Genomic DNA, 22,348 nt, shown 5'->3' on the forward strand with positions numbered 1-22,348 from the left:
GCTACAATGTTTCCAACTTTGTGGCTTTGCGCACAACAATGCGTAAGCTTTGTTCATCAACTTTGGTTTTTTACCAGACACTAAACGAGAATACTAATACGCACAAAGCAAACTGTTCGCTTATAAATGAAGAAAGATTTTTAGAATACCTGTGAAATTGGGCAATATGCTAGATTGTACCACACTGTGCAACACCAATTTTTATATCTCGAATAGGGCGAGAGCTTGTTAAATATAGGTTGTGTAGGCCAGATACTTCTCAATACTTATGTGCACAACAGCTGTCCGCAAACATACAAGTCACCGAAAATAAATACAGGGGCTATGAAAAACGTTTAGGAGAAATTTTGGTTACTGTATTTGTCATGTCATTTAGAGATAGGAGCTAAAAAGCTTCATAGGTAATGAATTAGCAGACCAATTTAATCTCTCATCAGAGGAACATAACCTTTAAACTAGCTTTGGAGTAAAATGAGGCAGTTTCGGTGCATTATTAGCCCACCACAATGAGAACTGAGGCGTGGTTCAGTTCACCAATTTTGATTACGGGCATTTTTGATTCCTCGGTAGTGTCGCTTGGAGCTGTGACAGTTAAAAGTGCTTTTCCCTTTTGAACATTTTCTGCTTACTAACAAACAAGATTGGTTTATCACGATAAACAGCAAACCCAACAGCAGTAGTGTTGCTTGCTAGGGCCGCTGGCTGCATGCTCCAGGCACACCAGAGGTGGCTACATTAGCGATAGAACGGAAGTCTGTGGGGCAGTGGCTCTGATTGGTCCTGGCCGATAAACTTTTTCCAGTGCTCACTCAAATGCCTGGTCTTGCCGTACCTTCAAGAAGATGCTTCACCCTGTGCCTTGTGTCAAGTCGTCTCGGAATCAAGCGTGCAAGTGTGAGTGGTTACCGCTTGACACAGCAGCACATCATTCAGGTATTCTGTCTCGTTACTCTAAAAATTAGCTGCCTAGTTATAGAAATATAACTCAACAAAACCAGCCACGCATTGTGGCAAATTTTAGCACCCACAACACAATGGTAGCCTTTCAAACGTAACTCGCGGAGGTTCTAAGTTACGTGTAAAAATTGCAGATATACTGCTTACGTGTCCCTCCAAACAACGCAGCCGATTATTCAACAAAGCTTTGTTTGCGGCAAAGCAAAAAAAATGTAGGAAACCAGTAGATATATGTCTCGTTTAGGCACCACTCCGACATTCATGCGGTGGACTACTAAGGTAACACCCCATAAACGGCTTATAAAAGTATCGTGACACGTTCGTTTTACAATTTCACGTTTTCTGGTAAGAACCTTGTTCTTTGACAACGTGGAATATTTGTAATTTTAACAACCTTGAATGAGTCATTTTGATGAAAGTGCGATGTTTTCTACATCGGACACATCGATTGGTAACTTCTCCAAAATACGTTTGGGACATAATGTTGTTTTTTGGGCTGATTTCAAGCCCGAGGTGTATCGTAGGTGAATGTATGGATAACGTCCACTCACACGTCCCAAATCTTTCTAAGGACTCTCCCATTGTATTCATCAAATTCAACTCGACCATTTTAGGTATTCAAAAAACACAGCTTGAACCTTTATCTAAACACTGCACTGTATTTTGATGTATCAAGTATATTGGCTATAACATTGTGAGTATTCCAAAAACAGGAGATATAAAATATGTTCAAACAACCTCAACACCCTTGTTTTTAACCATAGCAATTGCACTTTTCATCACACAGAAAAGAATCCCGTAAAAACATAGCCATGCACGATACCTAAACAATATAATTTCCTGTTAAAAAAAGCATTCCAGAAATTGGTCAAAAGAAGGAAAATGTACACGATTAGAGGAAAACACCACTTCACTGTAATATTTGTCAATGTTATAAAGGTGCACGTTACACTGTCTCTCAAACCGAGGTTTTCCTCAAAATATCCTGACGTAAAGACACAATTTCTGCGAATGCTCAAACCGAACACTAAAAAATACCATGCCACCATTGGCCCGTTTGCTATAGTTATTAGCGCAATACAAGTCTTCATACAGTTGCGGTGACAGAATTTGAATAGCATGACTATTGTGCTAAATATATGAATTTACAAGGATTTCTCGTTGAGCCCCTCTTTGGCGCCAACATTTGTAGTGTACTAATCGGTTTAATTTAGAGCAATTCACATTTTTCAATGCACATCTTGAGTATATTTCCGTGGACAGCGTAATTATTCTCATGCGGCTGACTTATTGTGCCTTGAATCGTGACATCAGTCATAGATTGGTCATGAAACGCGCTAAGGAAGCAGCAAGAGCCTTGTTTTACTACAACAGGTATCGCGCTTTTCGAAATCACGTAGTACGACAAGCAATACAAGATATCAAAACTTTTATTATGCAGAATACATAAACCAGAGAAGCTCAGTGTTTTTAAACTCTAGCATTTCACGTTTGCGACAACAGAAAAGCAAAATATATGCCATTTTAGCAATCTATCCTCTTTCTGTAACATACAATCTGATGTAGCAATGGAACCGTTACCCACACATATAAGGTACAGTTTTTTTACAAACTGCCACGAATATTTCCCAAGCGCGTGCATATTTCCTGCTCACCGTGCACCGTAATATTGCCGCGAACCATACATTGGGTTTGTTTATTTGTGTTTTGCTTTTACCGCCTGGCTGCGCTGGTCTGTGTTATCTCTGTGCCACGGGAAGCGCGTGTTCCATTCTTTCTTTCTGTGCCGCATGTGTTATCTGTTGTGATAGGGAGAGAATTCCGATCTAACGTGAACAGCCCAGAATAATCTTGTTGGATGTACTATGTTCTTGATGTGAATCGACGTTTCGAGAACCACGCGCGCCGAAAGATAAAAAGCCGGCAGTGCGTACGCCGGAGGATTCGATTCGACGGCACTCGCCTCTGCAAGTCACTTTGTTGACCGCTTCTTCGCCGCCTCTGTATTCTTTTGAGTTGTTAGGGGAGCACAAGTTCGCTCCAATCAACGTGTTTCTCATTCACGACAACTGCATCGTCTTTTTCTTCGTGACATCTGGTGGAGGTGCTGGGTACGCACCTTTCATGCCCACTACACCATCGGGAAGCCGCCAAGCCAGTCCAACAAGAGCCAGCCTCCGCCTGCAACATTTACCACCCGAGTTCAGTTTGATGCCAGAAGGGCCCAAGAATAGGAACGCTGCAACCAACACCATGGTGCAAGAAACAACGTCGCCAATCGTCCTGCAGCAGCCCCAGGAACTGCCATCGTTCCGGTGAGCCCCCGCTGAAGACCACGAGGAATGGTTGGAGAAGCTGGAGCGCGTCCGCATCTTCAACAAGTGGGACGACGAAGAAACTTTCCGGCATGTCTTCTTTTAATTAGAAGATGCTGCTCGAACTTGGTTCGAGAACCATGAGAGTTCTTTGACCGACTTGACTCACTTCAAAAGAGACTTCCTTAAGAAATTCACTACAGTTGTGAGAAAAGAGCGAGCTGCACTTTTCTTGAAACTCGGACAGAACACCCCAACGAAGGGGTCGTGATCTTCATTGAAGAGATGAAGCAGCTATTTCGCCGCGCGGACCCCGAAACGACGGAAGAAAAGAAGTTACGCTTTTTGATGCGCGGTGTGAAAGAGGAGCTGTTTGCTGGACTTGTCCGCAACCCGCCCAAAACTATCGCTAAATTCGTGACCCAAGCCAGCACGATTGAGAAGGCTCTCGAAATGCGTGCTAAGCAGTGTGACCGGAACTTTGTTGGCGCGGCCAGTGCGAACTACGTCGACAGCATGTGGATTCCGGCTGATAGCTTTCGCGAGACCATCCGCGCAGTAGTGAGAGAGGAGCTGCGGAAACTTTTCCCGACGACGCCGCAACCCCAAGTCGCTTGCCTAACTGACGTGATCCGTGAAGAAGTTAAAAAGGTTTGGGAACTTCCGTGGCATCCGAAGTACACTGCGAGCCCCAAGCTATGACGTACTCCGCGGTTGTTCATCGTCCCCGCCCTGCTCCAAGACGTCGTCAAGAGGCACCTCGTCCAGAGGCCCCGCCCTACCGCCGCCAACTGTCGCCCGCCCGACCCCCTGTAGCACGAACCCAGACGCCTAGGAAGACTGACGTACGGCGAACACCGGATAATCACCCTCTGTGGTACCACTGCGGAGAGGCCGACCACATCTACCGTCGCTGCCCATACAAGAGACTCAGACTACGTGGTGTCTTCGTCGACGCACCACGCCCCCGACCCGGCCACCACCCATCTGAGATTTAAGAATACCTGTCGAACACCAGCCGTGGACCAGCCCGTTCCAACCGTTCGCCGTCGCCCTACCCGTACCAGTCGCCCGACCGCCGTAGCAGTATTGACTTCACACGTGGACGGTCTCCCAGCCCACGCGGGGGAAACTAAAGGCGGCAACTTCTGGAGGTGAGTTTGCCCAACGGCGAAAAAACGAAAACCCTCCAACGGCGCAACTATTCGCCGAAGACAGTGACTTACGACATGTCCTCATCCCGACGACCCGACCTAACCCTGACGTGACTCCTGAACACAGAGATAACCACAAGGCGCGACGCGTACCCGACCTGACCGAGACGTCCGTTGAGAAGACGACGACAACGACGACGCACAGTGCCCGACCGTGAACACGTACAAGCAGAGATACGACGCCCCGACGAACCTGGAACTCGAGGAAGACTGCATCTGACGTTAAGGTGTCCATCGACGGCTTTGACGTAGTCGCCCCCGTAGACACAGGAGCTGACTATTCGGTAATGAGCGGACCATTTGTGCTTAAACTGAAGAAAGTTATGACCAGATGGGACGGTCCGCACATACGCAAAGCAGGAGGCCACCTCATGACGCCACGTGAAACGTGCACATCGCGCGTCACCATCGACGGCACAACGTACCCTGCGGCGTTCGTCGTTCTGCCTAACTGCTCCCGCGAAGTAATTCTTGGAATGGACTTTTTGATGGACAACGGTGCAATAATCGATCTGCAGACTAAGTCAATAACCTTTTCCCCCCATCACTCCATGACGCCGGAACCGAACCCCGAACGACATGCTGCTGTAAGGATTGCTGATGACCATGTCACCCTGCCACCCCGCGCAAGCTTGATGGTCGCAGTCTACCGTTAAGATGCTGCTCCTGACGCCGACGCTATCGTAGACACTTATCAAAGGGTGCTTCTCGACAGTGGTGTGTCTGTCGCAAGGGGACTTGCGCGCTTCAAGGAACACCAATCTCACATTTTGTTTAATAATTTCACCGAGGTGTACCAGCATTTCAACAAGGGCACGGCAATTGCATTACTCGAATAAACGCAAGAAGCAAGTGACGTCATCGCGGTCGCCGACTTTGAACGCACACCCGTAGAAACCTTCAAGCTCCCGCAGCCCTTCGACGTGAATCCGGCGCTACCACAAGAACAACGGAACAAATTATAGGGTTTGCTGCGTCGCTATAGCGAATGTTTTTCGTCGAGCGCAAAACTTCGCCAGACCCCTCTAGCAAAGCACCGAATAATAACCGAAGAAGGAGCCCGACCTACCCGACAGTCACCGTACCGCGTCTCTTCACACGAACGGGAAGCCATCCGGACTCAAGTCGACGACATGCTCAGTGACGACATCATACAGCCATCGAAGAGCCCCTGGGCTGCGCCCGTCGTACTCGTTAAGAAAAAAGACGGCACACTAAGGTGTTGCGTTGACTACCGGCGACTGAACAAAATCGCGAAAAAGGACGTGTACCCCCTCCCCCGAATCGACGACGCCCTCGACCACCTCTGCAACGCGAAGTACTTCTCATCGATGGACCTGAAGACCGGCTACTGGCAAATTGAAGTGGACGAGAGAGACCGAGAGAAGACTGCATTCATAACCCCAGACGGCCTATACGAGTTAAAGGTGATGCCGTTTGGGATGTGCACAGCACCATCGACGTTTCAAAGAGCCATGGACACTGTGCTAGCTGGCCTTAAGTGGCACACATGCCTCGTATACCTCGACGGCGTAGTGGTATTCGCCCGGACTTTCGACGAACACCTTGCAAGGTTGGAGTCTGTACTCGAGGCCATTAGTACGTCGGGGTTGACGATGAAGCCTGTAAAGTGCCGTTTCGCATACGGGGGACTCAAGTTCTTGGGCCACATGGTCAACGCCGCGGGAGTCGTACCTGACCCGGCAAAAACTTCAGCCATTGCGAACTTCCCAAGGCCGAAAAACAAGAAGGGCGTGCGAAGATTTCTCGGGCTGTGCGCATACAACCGGCGCTTCGTCGCACACTTCGCACGAATTGCAGAGCCACTCACGTGCTTGACGAAAGATAGCACCCCTTTCAGCTGGGAAAACGACCAAGAAAAAGCATTCTGCGAGCTGCAAAAACGCCTGCAAAGCCCGCCCGTGCTCGCTCATTTCGACGAAAATGCCGAAACAGAAATGCACACGGACGCCAGTGATATAGGCTTGGGTGCCGTCCTTGTCTAAAGCAAAGGGGCTGCGAAAGGGTAATCGCCTATGCCAGCCGTGGTCTCTCGAAGGAGGACAAAAACTATTCTGCCTCTGAGAAAGAGTGCCTGGCTATTATATGGGCGATTTCAAAATTTCGCCCATACGGGTATTGAAGGCCATTCAAGGTTGTAACAGACCACCATGCGCTGTGTTGGCTCGCCAATATGAAGGACCCCTCTGGCCGTCTTGGGCGGTGGAGCTTGCGCCAACAGGAGTTCGACGTTACAGTCGTTTACACATCTGGCAGGAAACACTCCGACACCGACTGCCTGTCCCGCGCCCCCGTCGACCCAACACCACAACTCTGATGAAGACAGCGCGTTCTTCGGGATCGTGAAGGAGAGCGACCTAGCGTGCCGACCCCGACTTACGCGTCATAATCGAGTACCTCGAGGGATGCAACGTTGCCGTTCCTAGGACCATGAAACGCAGCTTACCAGCATTCAGCCTGAGAAACTTCGTCCTCGTGAAGAAGAATTTCAGCCCTGGAACAAGAGCGAATTACCTTCTCGTCATCTCCGCGGACCTTCGTGACGAAATTTTGGAAGCGTGCCACGAAGACCCGTCTTCCGGACATCTGGGCACAGCCCGCACTATTGGAAAAATCAAGGCGAGGTACTACTGGCCCGGCCTTAGCTCTGACGTCACCCACTACGTCCGGAGCTGCCGTGACTGTCAGCGACGAAAAACGCCGCCGACAAGACCCGCCGGACTTCTGCAAGCGATCGCCGTCCCATCGAGACCATTTCAACAGATCGGAATGGACCTTTTAGGCCCGTTCATTACGTCACGAGCACAGGACAAGTGGATTGTCGTAGCGACAGACTACATGACGCGCTACGCAGAGACCGCCGCTCTTCCGAGGGGGACTGCACAAGAATTGGCGAAGTTCTTTATAAGCCAAGTTTTGCTGCGACATGGAGCCCGGGAAGTCCTGATCCCAGACCGCAGAACGGCATTTACTGCAGAGCTGATGCAAGGAGTATTACGCTACAGCAACAAGGATCACCGAAGAACGACGGCGTACCACCCCCAATGAACGGACAAACAGAACGTCTGAACAAGACAATCGCAGATATGCTGTCAATGTACGTTCACGTTGAACATAAGACTTGGGACGAAGTGCTGCCGTATGTCAAGTTTGCGTACAACACTGCTATCCAGGAGACGACGCAGCTGACGCCGTTCGAGCTTATCTACGGTAGAAGGCCGAATACGATGCTCGACGCCATGCTTCCGCACGTAGAAGACGACGACCTCAACGCTGACGTCCACGGATATCTTCAACGTGCGGAGGAGGCCCGCCAGCTCGCTCGAGTTCGTATAACGGACCAGCAGCTGGTGGATACGGGCCGCTACAACCTCCGACGCCGAGACGCCCAGTACCAACCAGGGGATCGTGTGTGGGTTTGGACTCCCATCCGACGACACGGACTCAGTGAGAAGCTTCTGCGACGATATTTCGGACCCTACAAGATTCTACGACGCGTTGGCCAACTTACCTACGAAGTGATCCCCGATGGTGACTCCGGCACATCACGACAACGCACGCCGCGGCCTGAAGTGGTCAACGTGGTTCGGTTAAAACCTTTTTACGGACGATGACAAACTTTTATTTTTATTTGTTCGGACTTTCGCTTTTGTTACCATCGGGTCGATGCACTCTTGGAAAGGGGGTAGTGCCGCGAACCATACATTGGGTTTGTTTATTTGTGTTTTGCTTTTATCGTCCGGCTGCGCCGGTCTTGTTATCTCTGCGCCACGGGAAGCGCGTGTTCTATTCTTTCTTTCTGTGCCGCGTGTGTTATCTGTTGTGATAGGGAGAGCATTCCGATCTAACGTGAACTGCCCAGAATGATCTTCTTGGATATACTATGTTCTCGATGTGAATCGACGTTTCGAGAACCACGCGGCCCGAAAGATAAAATCCGGGAGTGCGGACGCCGGAGGATTCCATTCGACGACACTCGCCTGTGCAAGTCACTTTGTTGACCGCTGCTTCGCCGCCTCTGTATTCTTTTGAGTTGTTAGGGAAGCACAAGTTCGCTCCAATAGACGTGTTTCTCATTCAAGACAACTGCATCGTCCTTGTCTTCGTGACAATATTATATGCAATGTATAGGCGTCAACACATAAAAAGGCTTCGTCCAATTGGTACACGTTTACTTTTACACGAGAGTTCTGTTCCCATTTTATTCATTTCCAATGAGCAGTTACAGGCACCATTGCTTCCCAAAAACCAAACAAATGTACATCTTGGCTAGGACCGGGACAGTTAGCCTTCTCAAAAGACACAGCCTGAGCATATCCCCCTGGGGGGCATATTTGGTCAAATGTGCCATATCTATCGTGCACTGAATGACATCTATACGAAAGTGGGGATGGAATCTGCTTGTCAAGAAGCAATAGACTTGTTTTTATAGCCATAGAAGCTACCCCTTTCATAATCTGACGCTACGACTACTTCTGCAAGGTATTAAAACTTCGTCATGTAGGGCATGTAAAGCAAGGCAATCCCAACTTTCAAACTATAGCATTGCTTGTTCTCACAACAGGAATACAAATTGTATCCGTTCTTAACCCTACACAGTTTTGCTGTGAAATTTCAGCTGATGAATAATTGAATTTCTAACCACCAATTTTTTAACCTATTTTTCTTCGGTTTGTCGAAAACGTAACCCAAAACCTAACCATACCTTCGGTAAACTTGGCACCTTACAGATTACCATTATTAGTTTCCCACACCGCAGATATGGCTTCACTAAACATTTACTTTCAAGTGAGAAATTTTGTGTGTCGAACACATGAATTTTCTCCTATATCTATACGCGTAAAACGTGCAGTTCCAAATCACAGTCCTTGACAAAAACTTTCAACGATCTCAGAGAGAGAGCATGAGTATATTTCTCAGGACACAACATTGTGATCTACTGTCCTCGTTGTGCACAGAACAGTGACATCTGTCAAAATTGGTGATGAATTTTGCTTGACCAATTGAAGTAATATTGTTTTCCATCATGGAATTGGGGTCTTACAATTTGCCGCTTACAAGGATCAGAAAGAGCTGTCAAAATAGTATATTGCAGTCTAAGAACAACACAAATATCGCAACCTTTTAAAACTACATTTTGTGGAGTTTTGTGGATAAATAATATCTTAGCAATAGGCCCTTTAGGTGTAAAATCCTTCTTGTTGAATAAAACACTTTGAGGTTTTTCATCCCACTGTGGTAAATTTTAAAAACCTGTGAGCAGTTTTGGAGACCTGACCCTGTGAAGTGTCGTGCCAACTTTAGTATGGAGGCTGTAATTGTCAACGCACTAAAACGGTTGGTTCTTTTAGATACGTATACTTTTCAAAGCAATTTCTATTCTTATTAACGTGCACTTTCAATGATTAACGTACATTTTCGGATAATACGTCTTCCAAAAGCCGTCCCTTTGTATCCATCGACCGGCAGCTGTGTCCACGTATTTAAACAACACTGCTTCAGTGTATCACTAAAGACAGCATTTATGTGAGATATACTAACATTTTTGTGCACCTCCTATACAATTATGGGTGTTTTGTAATAGTATTGGCACAAACAATGGCAACAACCTTTGTTTCGACCATGTCAATGCCAACTTTCGTCATACCGTCACAGAATAAGCGCCGACACTGTAAGAACAGTGTGCTGTAGGAGGCTAAACCAAACCAATGCCACCTTTTTAATCGGTCTTGACAAGATATGACCACATCAACACAAGTTGTTCATACTCCTGGCCAAGCAGCAGTTTGCTTCAAAATTTAAGATGAATGAAAAATGATAGCCACGCCATATCATGAGAATTTTTTCAACAAACTATGGTAAACTTTTGACACTACCTATGCGCATTTCTGGTACAGCTTACACATTGAAATGACACACTCCAATTACACGCTGTAAATAGGAGTCAACCCAGTAAAGTATCCTTTTGCTTGGCATCCGCTAGTCTTCATATATTTTTCCACTCCTATGCGGATTCATTCACAATTTTAACGTCACTTCCGGGTCCCACTGCTAGCCAAACACCATCGTAATGTGCACAGGTAAATCAAATTGAACTGTAGAGGATTTCAAAACCGACAGCTTGAGCGTAGCTTTACAGAAAATACAACAGGTCGTCTTTACCACCAATAATCCGCACGGAAAGGTAATATCCGTAAATATTCATGATAGATTGCGCCTGAAGAACTGCATTTTTTTGCTAACAATCGCAGATATATCGAATTTTCGGTAATATTGCGGTGGCGATTTTCGGCGCTTTCGGCGATATTGGTGGTTCTAGCAATATACCGATTTGTTATAAAATTTCTCCAGGTGTATCAAAGGAAACGTTATTTACTATGTATTCTGCTGGGTTTTTTATTAAAAATTTGCAAACATAAAGCCAAACCTACCCACTTTTTATCCATACATAGTAAAATAACATAGTTGCATGCTATACACAAGCTATATAATAAACTCCCTAATGTTTTCGTACCATTTAGAGACTCTGTTGTTTAAACATGTGAATTCATCGCCTAAATTATGCTTATACAACATTCGCAATGGGGATGTTCAGCTCGCCCTAAACCATTCTAGTGTACCTATCGATTTGCAGCGAAACAGTTCCCGATATCAACAGACACGGCTTGAATACATCTCAAAGGACAGCATTTCGTGCGGATGTACGACTCTTATTGTGCACTTGCAGTGGACATTAGTGATGTATTGGTGATGAAATGTCCGCAAAAAGCCAAAATAGCCGCGTTTCGCAGCATTTTAATTGCGGTTTTTTTCATCCCCACATAAGATGACCACTGAAAGCTGTCAAAGAATTGTCATGTAATGTACCTTAACCAAAACGGTGCCACATTCTTTACCTTAAGCAATGCCAGTTCCCCTCTACAACAAGAAGATATACCAGGTCATACAATACACCATTTGCTGTATATTACTTTTTTTAGCCATGAGAGACCAACCCCCCGAATAAAAGCTGCCTTTTTTCAGTAACAGTTTCGGACATTTACTAAAGCCTATGAATATGTCTGATAAACCATACGCGGCCAATCACACTATGTAGGCGGCAACAACGTAAAACGCTTCGTCCGCAAGGGTTGCGTTCGATTTCAAATAGAGTTCAGTTGTCAGAGTATGCAATAACAAAATGTACCCTTAGGTCCCACTGATTTCCCAATACCATCTCAATTATATTCATCCAACTGAAAGAGCCGTTCACGTAATTGAAATGCAAAGATTGAGTATTTCTCTAAACAAAGCTTTTGGGATAACATGCTCTAGCTTCATTGACAACCGAATCTTAACTTTAGTTGAATATTGCAGATGGAACCTAATCAACGAATGGTAATGGACTTGTTGAACAACAATAAAAATTGCGCTTTTTCTCACGTTACAAGGACTGTTACAATAAACAAATGACGATGTCAAATGTCATGCAGAGTACAAAAATAAAAGCTCTGCTATCTTTCAAAAATATAGCCTTATACGTATCCCACACCAGGAAGGCAAATTGCATGAGATCCCAGCAATACACTGTTTTTGTGTAAAATATGTAATGATTTCTAATGAAAATCCTTTAATACTGATAAATAGGACAAAGGTTTCTTCAAAATGCAGCGAGCTTAGGCCGAAGCAATACGGTTTTTTTTCTAAATCTTACACCATTATTTAAAACCTATTGTACGTTAGCTATGATTGAAAATGCAGTACATCTTCGCGCATTTGCTTGAAGTTGCCTTTTTACATATCTGTTCGGTGCTAAAGGCCTGTATTTCAAACAATTGATGCTGGGACACTCCTCGAAAGAAATCACAATACTGCACCCATCGAATTGAACTAGGGCATTAGGAGATTTAAATAGACACAGCTTAAACATATCTGTAACGATAACAACTTGGATCATACCTAAAATCCTTATTGTGCATTGAACGTTGATTTCAGTAAAACATTTGTGATGGATTGGGCTAAACCAACAGCGATGACCTTGTTTACTGCCACAGCCATTGCATCTTCCGTGATACCACTGTAAAACGAATATTAAAATCTGTTTATTATTTATGTCGTGGATGGTCTGTAGGAAACGCTGCCGTCTTTTGAAACTAATGTTTGGCAAGCATTGGACAACAGCAACGTATTGTATGTGACGCTAGCAATACACCAATTTGCTGTAACATTTTTGGTGGAGTATGAAGGAAACGCTTATCCACCAGGTATAACGCAGGCAGCACAGAAAGTGTGTCCCAAGATCGGCCCGTCTATGGCCGCTTTCTGGCATGTCCGGCCAGCGTCCAGGTTCTGGCAGCCAGGGATCATGGGATGAGCGGCCAACATTCGGCAACCAGCGCTTGGGTATTTCTCCGGCCGCCCGTGTTCAGACCACGACGAACTATTCTTCGCACCTGCCCAGCGAGCGCAGCCCCAGCAGCGTCGTCGCAGGGATAATTTTCGCCGCTGCGAGTGGAGTGGCGCTACTTACGCCCTGTCATTAAGGTCCCTAAAATTACTAAGGTAGCGCCATCTTTAGATCTCGCCGCCTTTCGCCCTCACCCGCGCTCCTTTCCTGCTTCGTTTTTTGCCATTTTCTTTTTCGCCGGCAAACGCCGCGCTCCATTGGCCAACAGAAAAGTCACGTGGTATTTTTGTTTTGCTCCGCCGCTGGGTCGGCTCACCAATGCTTCGCCGGCTCGGACATTGCGCAACGCAGCCGCTGCGGCGCCATTGCTGGCTGCCGAGCCGCGCTGCTTGAGTTCCGGCTTTATGATAGGCGCCACCTAATAGCAAAATAAGAATAACCGGCTCGTTCCCAACAAATGTAGCACCGGTGTCGCTTTATGTTGCTTCTCGGTGCCGATGTGTTGTGCCTTAGGCAGCGCGAATATTGTCAGGAAAGGCAAAAGACTTCGTTATTCCGTCCGGGAAACGTGACGCAGAAAGGAGAAATGTTTGGTTGCATAGATTTGAACGGGCTTACTTCAGGCTGACGCTGCCATCACTCTTTTGTGAGGTAAGTTTCTGAATGCTAGTTCTTGCTTCGTTAAATTCTGCGCGAGTTTGAGCGGTCACTTACGAAGAAGTGCGTATTCCCTCCGCGACCGCCGTCCCCCCTTCGTTCTGTGTAGGCTTTGCGCGCAACGGCGAGTTCGTAACGTCGTAAGCTTGATTTTGGATAAGAGGCCGTGCATTTGTCATTTGCGCGCTTAACTTCCATCATAACTATCAGCGGCGTAGCATGTTCAGTAAGTTGTAAGGTTTTCGTGACGCGAGAATTGTTCACCTAAATTCGCGCTTGTTTTAGCCGACGGCAGCTTGCGTCTGACCATGTACCGTGGGCGTTCTGAATGCGTGTACGCTCTTTTCGGCGTGAAGTCGTATTTTGTGTGCTAGCGACCCGCGTGGAATTATAATCCTGTTGTTATGACAATGGAGTGATTTGCTGAGTAATATATGCTTGGTCGGTGCTGCGCAAATGGAGGCTGTTGAGAGAAAAAAAAAATTGCGGCCAGGTAAAACAATTTAGGGCCAGCTAATATAGTGACCAGGCTGTTGACGTACGTTTGATTCGCAATTACTGCAATCGCTTTGTTAAATTCGCGCACGTTATAATGGGCACTTCAAATGCATATTCCCACCGTAACGGCTGTACGCCCTTTCCTGTATGCGCTGAGGACGTTAATTACATCTTACGTTTGCTTTACACGTGATGCCGTACATTTGCAGTGTGCGCGCTTACTTTATCTTAGTAGTCAACGGCGCAGCGTATCCAGTCATTGCGATTTGAACCAAAACACACTGGGCGACTATAGTATTTTCAGCAGATCTATTATTGTCCAGCAAAACGCTTGTTAAACGTGTTTAGTGTAATCGAGTTGAGCGTGGACGAGGCACTGAGCACATGCGCGAACGCGAATGTGACCATGCTATGGTAGAACGGTCACTTACTCTATTCTGCAATGCATTATTGCCTATATTTGCGGAGTGTTTGTAGCGCATCTCAAACTCGGTGGTGACATTTTTTTCCGGTGTCAATAGGATTATTTCACGGATCAATTTGAGCAGCGGATATTGGAGAAGGTTGGCGTTAAAAAACAAAACCCAAATGTCACTCCCAGCATTTTTTCTCAGAGGAAGCCACGTCAGCACCACAAGACACCTGCACAACGTCATAACGGACGTTTGTTCCAATAAATAATCTATTTGGTGGCACCAGTTCATTTTTGTGATGTACAATATGGTTTTCTCTTGATAATCATCGTGACATTGGTTCTCTTTTGAATTTATTTGGGTGTATTCCTGTGTTAGTGCAATGTACAAATATGCCAGAATATATCCCAGCACAAAACAATTCTGTCCAGACGCGCCGTGGTGGCTCAGTGGCTAAGGCATTGCGCTGCTGAGCACGAGGTCGTGGGCTCGATTCCCGGACGTAACGGCCGTTTTTCCGATGGGGCGAAAAGCAAAAAACGCCCGTGTGTACGAGATTTCGGCGCACGTTAAAGATCCCCAGGTGCTCGAAATTAAGCCAGAGCCCTCCACTACGGCGCGCCTCATCGCCTGCGTTGCGTCGCCTCGTTAAACACTACAATCAATTCTGTCCAGGCGCCTCCATTAATAACGGCTAAAAACGTATTGCATGCTTAATTAACTGCCGTATTACTTACATAATTTGTACCTAGAGGGACTACATCTCTGGTTCGTATGAGAAATAAGAGGCCACATCTGTTTTTTCAGTTTACCCGATCGATTGATCGCAGTCTTCTCTGGCGCGTATTCCCAGAATTACAAGCCTGCGTTTTTCGCTAGGTTCGCGCGTGAAAGTACAGCCGCGAGTGCAGTTTGGTGTATCCGGTTGCGAAGTCGGGGAAACAGATTTTTCACATCGCTGTACGTGCACACACGCACAACAGCATGCATATATTTTTAATCTGTTCACTGCAGCCTATAACGACATGAAGGTGAAAGAAATATTTATACAAAAACGGGAAATCACTCTAAACGGAGGGGAATTGAGGTAGGATGCAGGTCGTTAGTAAAAGCGGGCGCAGAGTGAACGCCGCTAAGGATTCACAACCATCGCAAGAAATTCGAATGATGCAAGGACGCCAGCGCAGCGCTCGAACGATGACATTTCAGAATGAAGCCCTCTGTATACTGCCGCGAACAGTGCGCAAGACCTCTGTGCAGTGATTGCACGGCCACAGTCACGCGAATGCAAAAATGGAACTACCGCAACAAAGCAATTTAAATGGCCACGCTCGACCCTTTCGCATTCACGAGCTATCCTGAGATGTTACAGCATGCCGCACACGTAAACGAAAACCGCGCTTTGCGTATCTGCCTGCGGCTACCGCCCCGCAAATATCCACTTGTAGACAAAAATATGAAACACAGCCCCCCTCACTCGTGCGTGTTGGTAAAATGGGGCTCTAGAAATCCTATAAATGCTACCAAAGAGCGATTCCGCGCGAAAACAAGAGCAAACTGCACGAGAAACTGTAGCGACCGGCCCGAAGCGCTGCGAGGGCGTCTGCTCTGAAGCAGCCAACAAAAATGGCGGCACCGCCGCGGAGTTGAAGGGACCGCGGCGCCGCAGGTGAGGGGAAAGAAAAAAGAGGAGGGCAGCGGAGAAGGAGGGAGCAGTTCGCGCTACCTTAGGGATCTCACCTGTCGTTCGTCGCCGCCGCTGCTCCACGGCCGCGGCCGCCGCGCGCGCTGGCGCAGCCGTGCAGAATGCGCCATTGCAGACGCGGCGTGGAACGTAGGTTGCGTCTGCTGTATGTAAAACACAAAGTTTCAGACATGAAAAATACAGCTTGTTTAGTCCTCGTAAGCGAGTGTTTCTTTTGAAGGAGCACGACGGTATACTGTTTCGTACCGTACTGTAGATGTGGGGAATGTAAGGTGCAAATGTTTCCTTTCACGAGTTCCCCGTCCCTGAAGTTCAATACAAATGGATAAAGACAATCTCAAGGAAAACTGAAAACCGACTTCGTTTTAGTTTTTTTTTGCTGCAAAATTGTGTTTGAGTTTTGTAATTATGCACTTTATTCGTTCGACCGCTCGCGACAGATTGAAGCAAGCATGCGTCGCTGCGCATAGTTATCGTATTTTAATATGGTCGATTGGTGTGAAATAGCAACGAGCAGTGGGGCGCTGTCTTTAAATCTGAGCGTACCTCTCGTGTTCACAGAGAATTTACTGGTGCTTTTTTCAAGTCACCCAGTTGCAGGTATCAAGGCCAGCCCACTAGACCTCATTGCAGGCTTCCTTGTGAGAACCGTCGAGGAACACATTAAGTGCTCACTATGCATGGAGCGGCTTAAGGCGCCTCACTCATCGGGAACTGCCACTGCGGTGATCTTCGATTTGGACCGGGGTTTGCAATCTTATCGCAGGCTTCAGTCCCTGGAATTCGCCTGTGTAATAGAATTAGCGGCCAAAGCATTCGCATAACTTGCGATCTCCTACAAAAAACCGATGGCGCTGTTTGTGAAGACGATGCTACCAGCTGCACTGGAATACAGGCTTTTCAGCCACGACGGCTCAACGGACAGTCATACGAGGGCAGTGGTTTAGCTCATGCTGGAGATGTTCAGCCGACCTTTTTCACAAGTTTTGCTGCGGAGAAAACGGCCAAGAATGGCTAAGAAAAAAGGATTGCGGGAAAACCAGGCTCCATAAAAGAGCTGAAAGTGTGAAGACTGTGCTTCATTGTTCAAGTAAAATATAGGGTTGTGAACTAAAATGAACTCTTGAAAAGAATGCCAAAGTGAAAAAGATTGTACAATACCATCGTTCATGAATGTTTTGAAAACCTGACTACAGTGGGGCTGTGGGTGCCCAAACGTTGGCATTCTGTATGTAAAAGATTAGCCTTTATATAGGCTTAAAATGGCGTCGTTGTTAAGTTATAGTGTAGTAGAGGTCATTCTAGTACTTCACATGCACTCCCAATAAAGAATTTCCAATTTATTCCCAAAGAAGAGGCCAAATCATCGTCGCTTATTAGTGAGTGTAAGACCACAACTGGCATCTTCGCTGCTTGAATATGCATTTTGTTTTCCGAGCGTATGAAATTACTTCGCAACCTTATAGCAAGAAAACACTGCTACACTTCATGAGAAATTTCAACAGAAAGCTTCAATTTTGTTGTATTTACTACGACAAAATGAGTTCCTGGGAAGCTTTTATGACCTAAGTTTAGGTATGCTATGAACTTCCCAATGTACATCGTATTCCGGAATAACCTTCTCGGCGAGTATGAACCTGTACACTTTGGTTACCTAGCCAGTTCAGTTATCAGTGCGTGAGATAATGTTATTTCTTTTTGTCATCACTTCATATGAGACCACAAAACAAAATGCGCCGCGTGCACCACAACGCTTATCAAAACGAGAGTCAGTCAAGAAGCCCCGCCCCGCTTTAACACACCTAATCAGAAAAAACAACAACAGCCATTCAGGGATGGTCACCGTAAAACTCCTACTGTTTCATTCGGATATACCGAAATCAATTGCCTGTAGTGTGATTAAACGCGAATTACTGCGCCAGACGGCTGCAACTAGCGCTCGAGTACGCCCTGCCCCTCTCCCCCCCCCCCCCCCCCCCCCCTCAGCGTAGCCGTTGCTCTCCGCACCAGTGCGTAAATGCGCCCCTAGCGGCCGTGCGCGAAACGAGACTCGCCGCAAGCGCTCTTATAGAGCGCCGCTGGCTGGGCAGGTCCGAAGTAAAGCTAGTCGTGGTTTAGACACGACAGCAGCTACCCGGCTGCCAGATATTCAGTCAACTTTCGGCGGCCGTTGTTGAGAAAGAGAACGGCCGGAGTACGGCTTTAGGGCATCCGTTTTTCATTCGGGTAGCGGTGTTCATCCGAAGCACGGCTGGCGACCGGCCACAGAATATACCTATACCTGTGGCAGTTGATGTTGCCAAGGAGACCGGCCGGAGCGCGGCTGCCTTGCATTCGCTCTTTCAACGTGAACCATGCGTGCGGTAGCAGAATATTCGTTTTCTTCGGGAATGCGGTGTTATAGAGGAGACCGGCTGACGCACGACCGGCTGGCGCTGTGAAATATCATCAGAAAAGTTGATCGCGTAGAAAATTTTTTGGCAAAAAAAAAAATGCGCGAATAGTGGACATCCTTTTTTTGGGAAGGAAATTATATTGAATGCTGCTTAGTTTTCTTTTGAGAGCGAAAACGCCTTGTAAAGGCAGTCGCGCAGGTTTTATATACACCAAAACTGGTCAAGCAACTGTATGTAAAAATAGTTGATGTAGTCAGAGCCTGAAGGGGCTCAGGAAGAATTGCCCTAACTAAGATTGGTTAAAGGCGGCACTTGTCCTCTTTGTGAAATTCAACAGCCTCCGTTCCCCCCACCCCTCATTCCCCGTTTATTACAGGTAAGACGACCCACAGAAGATATCCGGACCTGGACAATACATTTATTCCAGCTCTACAGAGAAATGAATATTTTCGGTATTTGACAGTAAAAAAGGCACATCAATTAAAGGAACGACGGTTTGTGAGCACTGTTTAATACATAAATTTTGGTGTCAATTGACGCTGATAATTAAGCAAGGCTGGAAGCTCGAAGACTGGTGGTTGCGCGCGGGCTCACTTTGATGTGGCGGCAGTGGACCCCAAATGCTGGGTTCGTGCTGCTTCAAAGAGCGACTGAGTGATCTGTTTGGGCTGAATGCAGTGACCGGCCTCAGTACAGTTACGTACTTGCGGCTGAACTCCAATGCCCGTAGCACGGCCGTATTTCCGGCAGCTTTAATCCGGCTTGAGCCTGACCACTGCATCTCGGCGGTTCTCCGGTGCCGTAATTCGGCCGTAAAACGGGTGGCCTTTGGAATGGCCGAGAGCCCTACGGCTTTTACCTTGCCGCATGAACGTAAGCCTGTCCACCGGCCGAAGGACACTGGCCGTTGGACAGCCATGGGAGTAGGGCCGTATATGGCCACAAGGCCCACCATTTGTACATGGCCCGAAACATGGCTGCCGGAAAAGAAGGCTGGACACAAAATCACCGGCCAAAGTACACCAGCTTGCTTTAGGACCGGAAAGTGCTGGCTGCCTGAGAAAAGTTTTGCTGGGAAATGTTGTGAACTTTAGAGAAAATCTTAGGCACAATATACGTGAACCTTACACTCTAAAATGACATGCGATCATTAGTACGCATGCTATTGTTTGTGAACGATGTAACAATCTTTCTTCACTTGATGAATGTTGATTTTCACAAACGTGAGTTCTGTGCTAATTGAGCACATATAAAATGTTCAGTCGGGGGGCCCCGAATGCAAGAAATCTTAGTGTGACCTTCAACCTAAATCAGAAAGTTGTTCACGTCTCCACCTGACACAGCCTGAGTATACCTTCTATTAGGCCGTTTTGGACCGGCGTTTTAAGATCACTTAGACTATTTTCTTAACCAGTTTGCTTTTCGTTTCTATGTAATTACACTCACCAAAACTTGGTATAGTAATGACAAAAAGTATGCTCCCAAATAAACGGATAGATAACTTTTTTCATTTAAAAACGGGCAGTCGAGGATGCGGTGTTGCTATCTACGTACAATCTTCCAGATATTACTACTTCCTTCCCGAGATCTCAACAATAAGTGAGGACTATGAAATGTTAACCCTAAAAATCTAATACAGAAATCACATACGCAATATATCGTCCACTAAAACGAAACATAACATGATTCCTGCAGTTTATTGGGAAGTTGGTGGATTATGTTTGTAAAAAACGATTTTATTCTACCTTGTAAAGGTGATATGAACGTAAACATAATAGATGACAGTATTATTTTTTTAGTTATTTCTGTTATCATTTTTTAATTATTTTTTTTGTCTAGACATATGGGCCTTCTATTCACATTTTCTTGGATACTTTTTTGTACATTTCACACATTGCAATTTTTTTTATACTACAGAGCGTTATGGCGATGCATATTTGCATTTTTTTCAAAATTATGTACTGAAACTTTTATCTACGGTGTATTACATTGTCTAAAAATCAGAGTAGCCATATTGTTTCATTTCAGTAGAGTTTGCGTAGAAGTATGCTGCGTTATGCTGACACTGTTGTGTAAGGAATCATGGGCCCAGTCAAGCGGTTATTTCTGCTTTTTGCCCATGGAGCCCTCCAGATGTATTTTTAGAAAATATTCGATTGATATTCATATATTCATATTCACGTACCGCCTTCACTGTTTTCGCTGAACGGTGATATTAGTCAAACACTCGTGACATGGATGTGCTCAACCAGAAGGAGTGGTTTTTCGTTACACGTATATTATTGCGGTTTTATTGTTCGGCCGTATTACGAGCACTGCAAAATTCAAAAAACATATTCAAAAACCAGAACTGTGCCACCTTCTATATCTACCATTGCAAGTTTTGAAAACGGTAAGAGAAAGTATAAGCGATAATATCAATACACCATTTTGCTTCAAAATAATTTCTCATATATCAATGAACCTTAACCACCCAGCAGAAGGCGCCAATTTTCTATATATTATTGTGAATATTTACCAATAGCCATTCACCTATCTGGCAAATGATACACATTAAATAACACACGACCAGTAGTACACAATATACAGGCGTCAATGAAGTAAAGCATTTTTTCTTCCTCTAGCAATGCGTCATTTTTCCACCAACGATGGTATGCATTAACAACGTGCACTCTCAGGCCGCCCCGCTTACCAATCACTAACGCAGAACACCCGTTTACTTGAACCAGAGCGGTTTACGTTTTCAAGAAAATCTTTACTATATATCGAAGGACTGCACTTTAGGTCAGGTTTACAACTTTTATTTTGCACCGAAAGGCGAAATGAGTGAAATATTGGCGATTGATGGTGCTCAATTACCCGAAAATGCTGTATTTTACGACCATAGCGATTCCGCCTTTTTATTACACCCATGTAATAGGAGCACTGGAAGTTGTGACCGTACTGTTTTGCAGGGGACATAAAAAAACCGTACCATCCGTTATTACCATAGCATTGCAAGTTTTTAGAGCATGAAGGAATCGTACGTGATTCTAGCTATACACGAGAAGGCTGTAAAATATCGTTTTCTTTTACTAGAGGAACCCTAACTACCTAATCTAAACGTAGCTTTTCTCCAGACTGTAAAATTTAGGAACACCTACGCCAAATTCTTTATACCTCAAGTTCTCAGGGGCTGAAAACACAACTGGCACTTCAAAACGTTTCGCAATACGTTTCAAATTGTGGGACACAGTATGTAGGTACGGCATATTTACCATTTATTTCTTATTTTGTCCAGGATCAGCGACACAGTGATGGTATGCAGATTTTAGGTTCCTTAAACAAGGCTTCAGCAACAGAAACTTGAAGATGGCCGGGATATCCTGCGAGCGAAAGCCTGTTGCACTGTTGAAGAAGACTATCAGACATCAAGTGCCTCCGGGAGAGGATTTACGAAGAGCATTAAGAAAGCATAGGTTGGCAATAGCTCTTTTGACAAATTTAGAGTAAGCGGAACTAAAGAGAAGACGCGGTTAATTGCTGCGGGGTTCATAAACTCAACAAGTATGCATAGGGTGAAAGGTGAGGCTTATATCGCGAAATGTAAGCTTATTGTTAGTAGGCATTTCATGCGCAAGAACAAGCGGGTTGAACCTTTGTCTGAGCACACTGAGTATGCTAAAAGTATGTGATTCAAAGGAAGCGTGGTCACAATCAATCAAAAACAAAAAGTCATCAACGTATCTGAATGCTCTCACAACCCCCATTTTAACTAGGGTATCCTTAACGGATGTATCCAGTTTG

Source organism: Haemaphysalis longicornis, unplaced genomic scaffold (assembly GCF_048455015.1).
Source record: "Haemaphysalis longicornis isolate Haplotype H1 unplaced genomic scaffold, Haemaphysalis longicornis Haplotype H1 scaffold_11, whole genome shotgun sequence".
NCBI classification, from domain to species: domain Eukaryota; kingdom Metazoa; phylum Arthropoda; class Arachnida; order Ixodida; family Ixodidae; genus Haemaphysalis; species Haemaphysalis longicornis.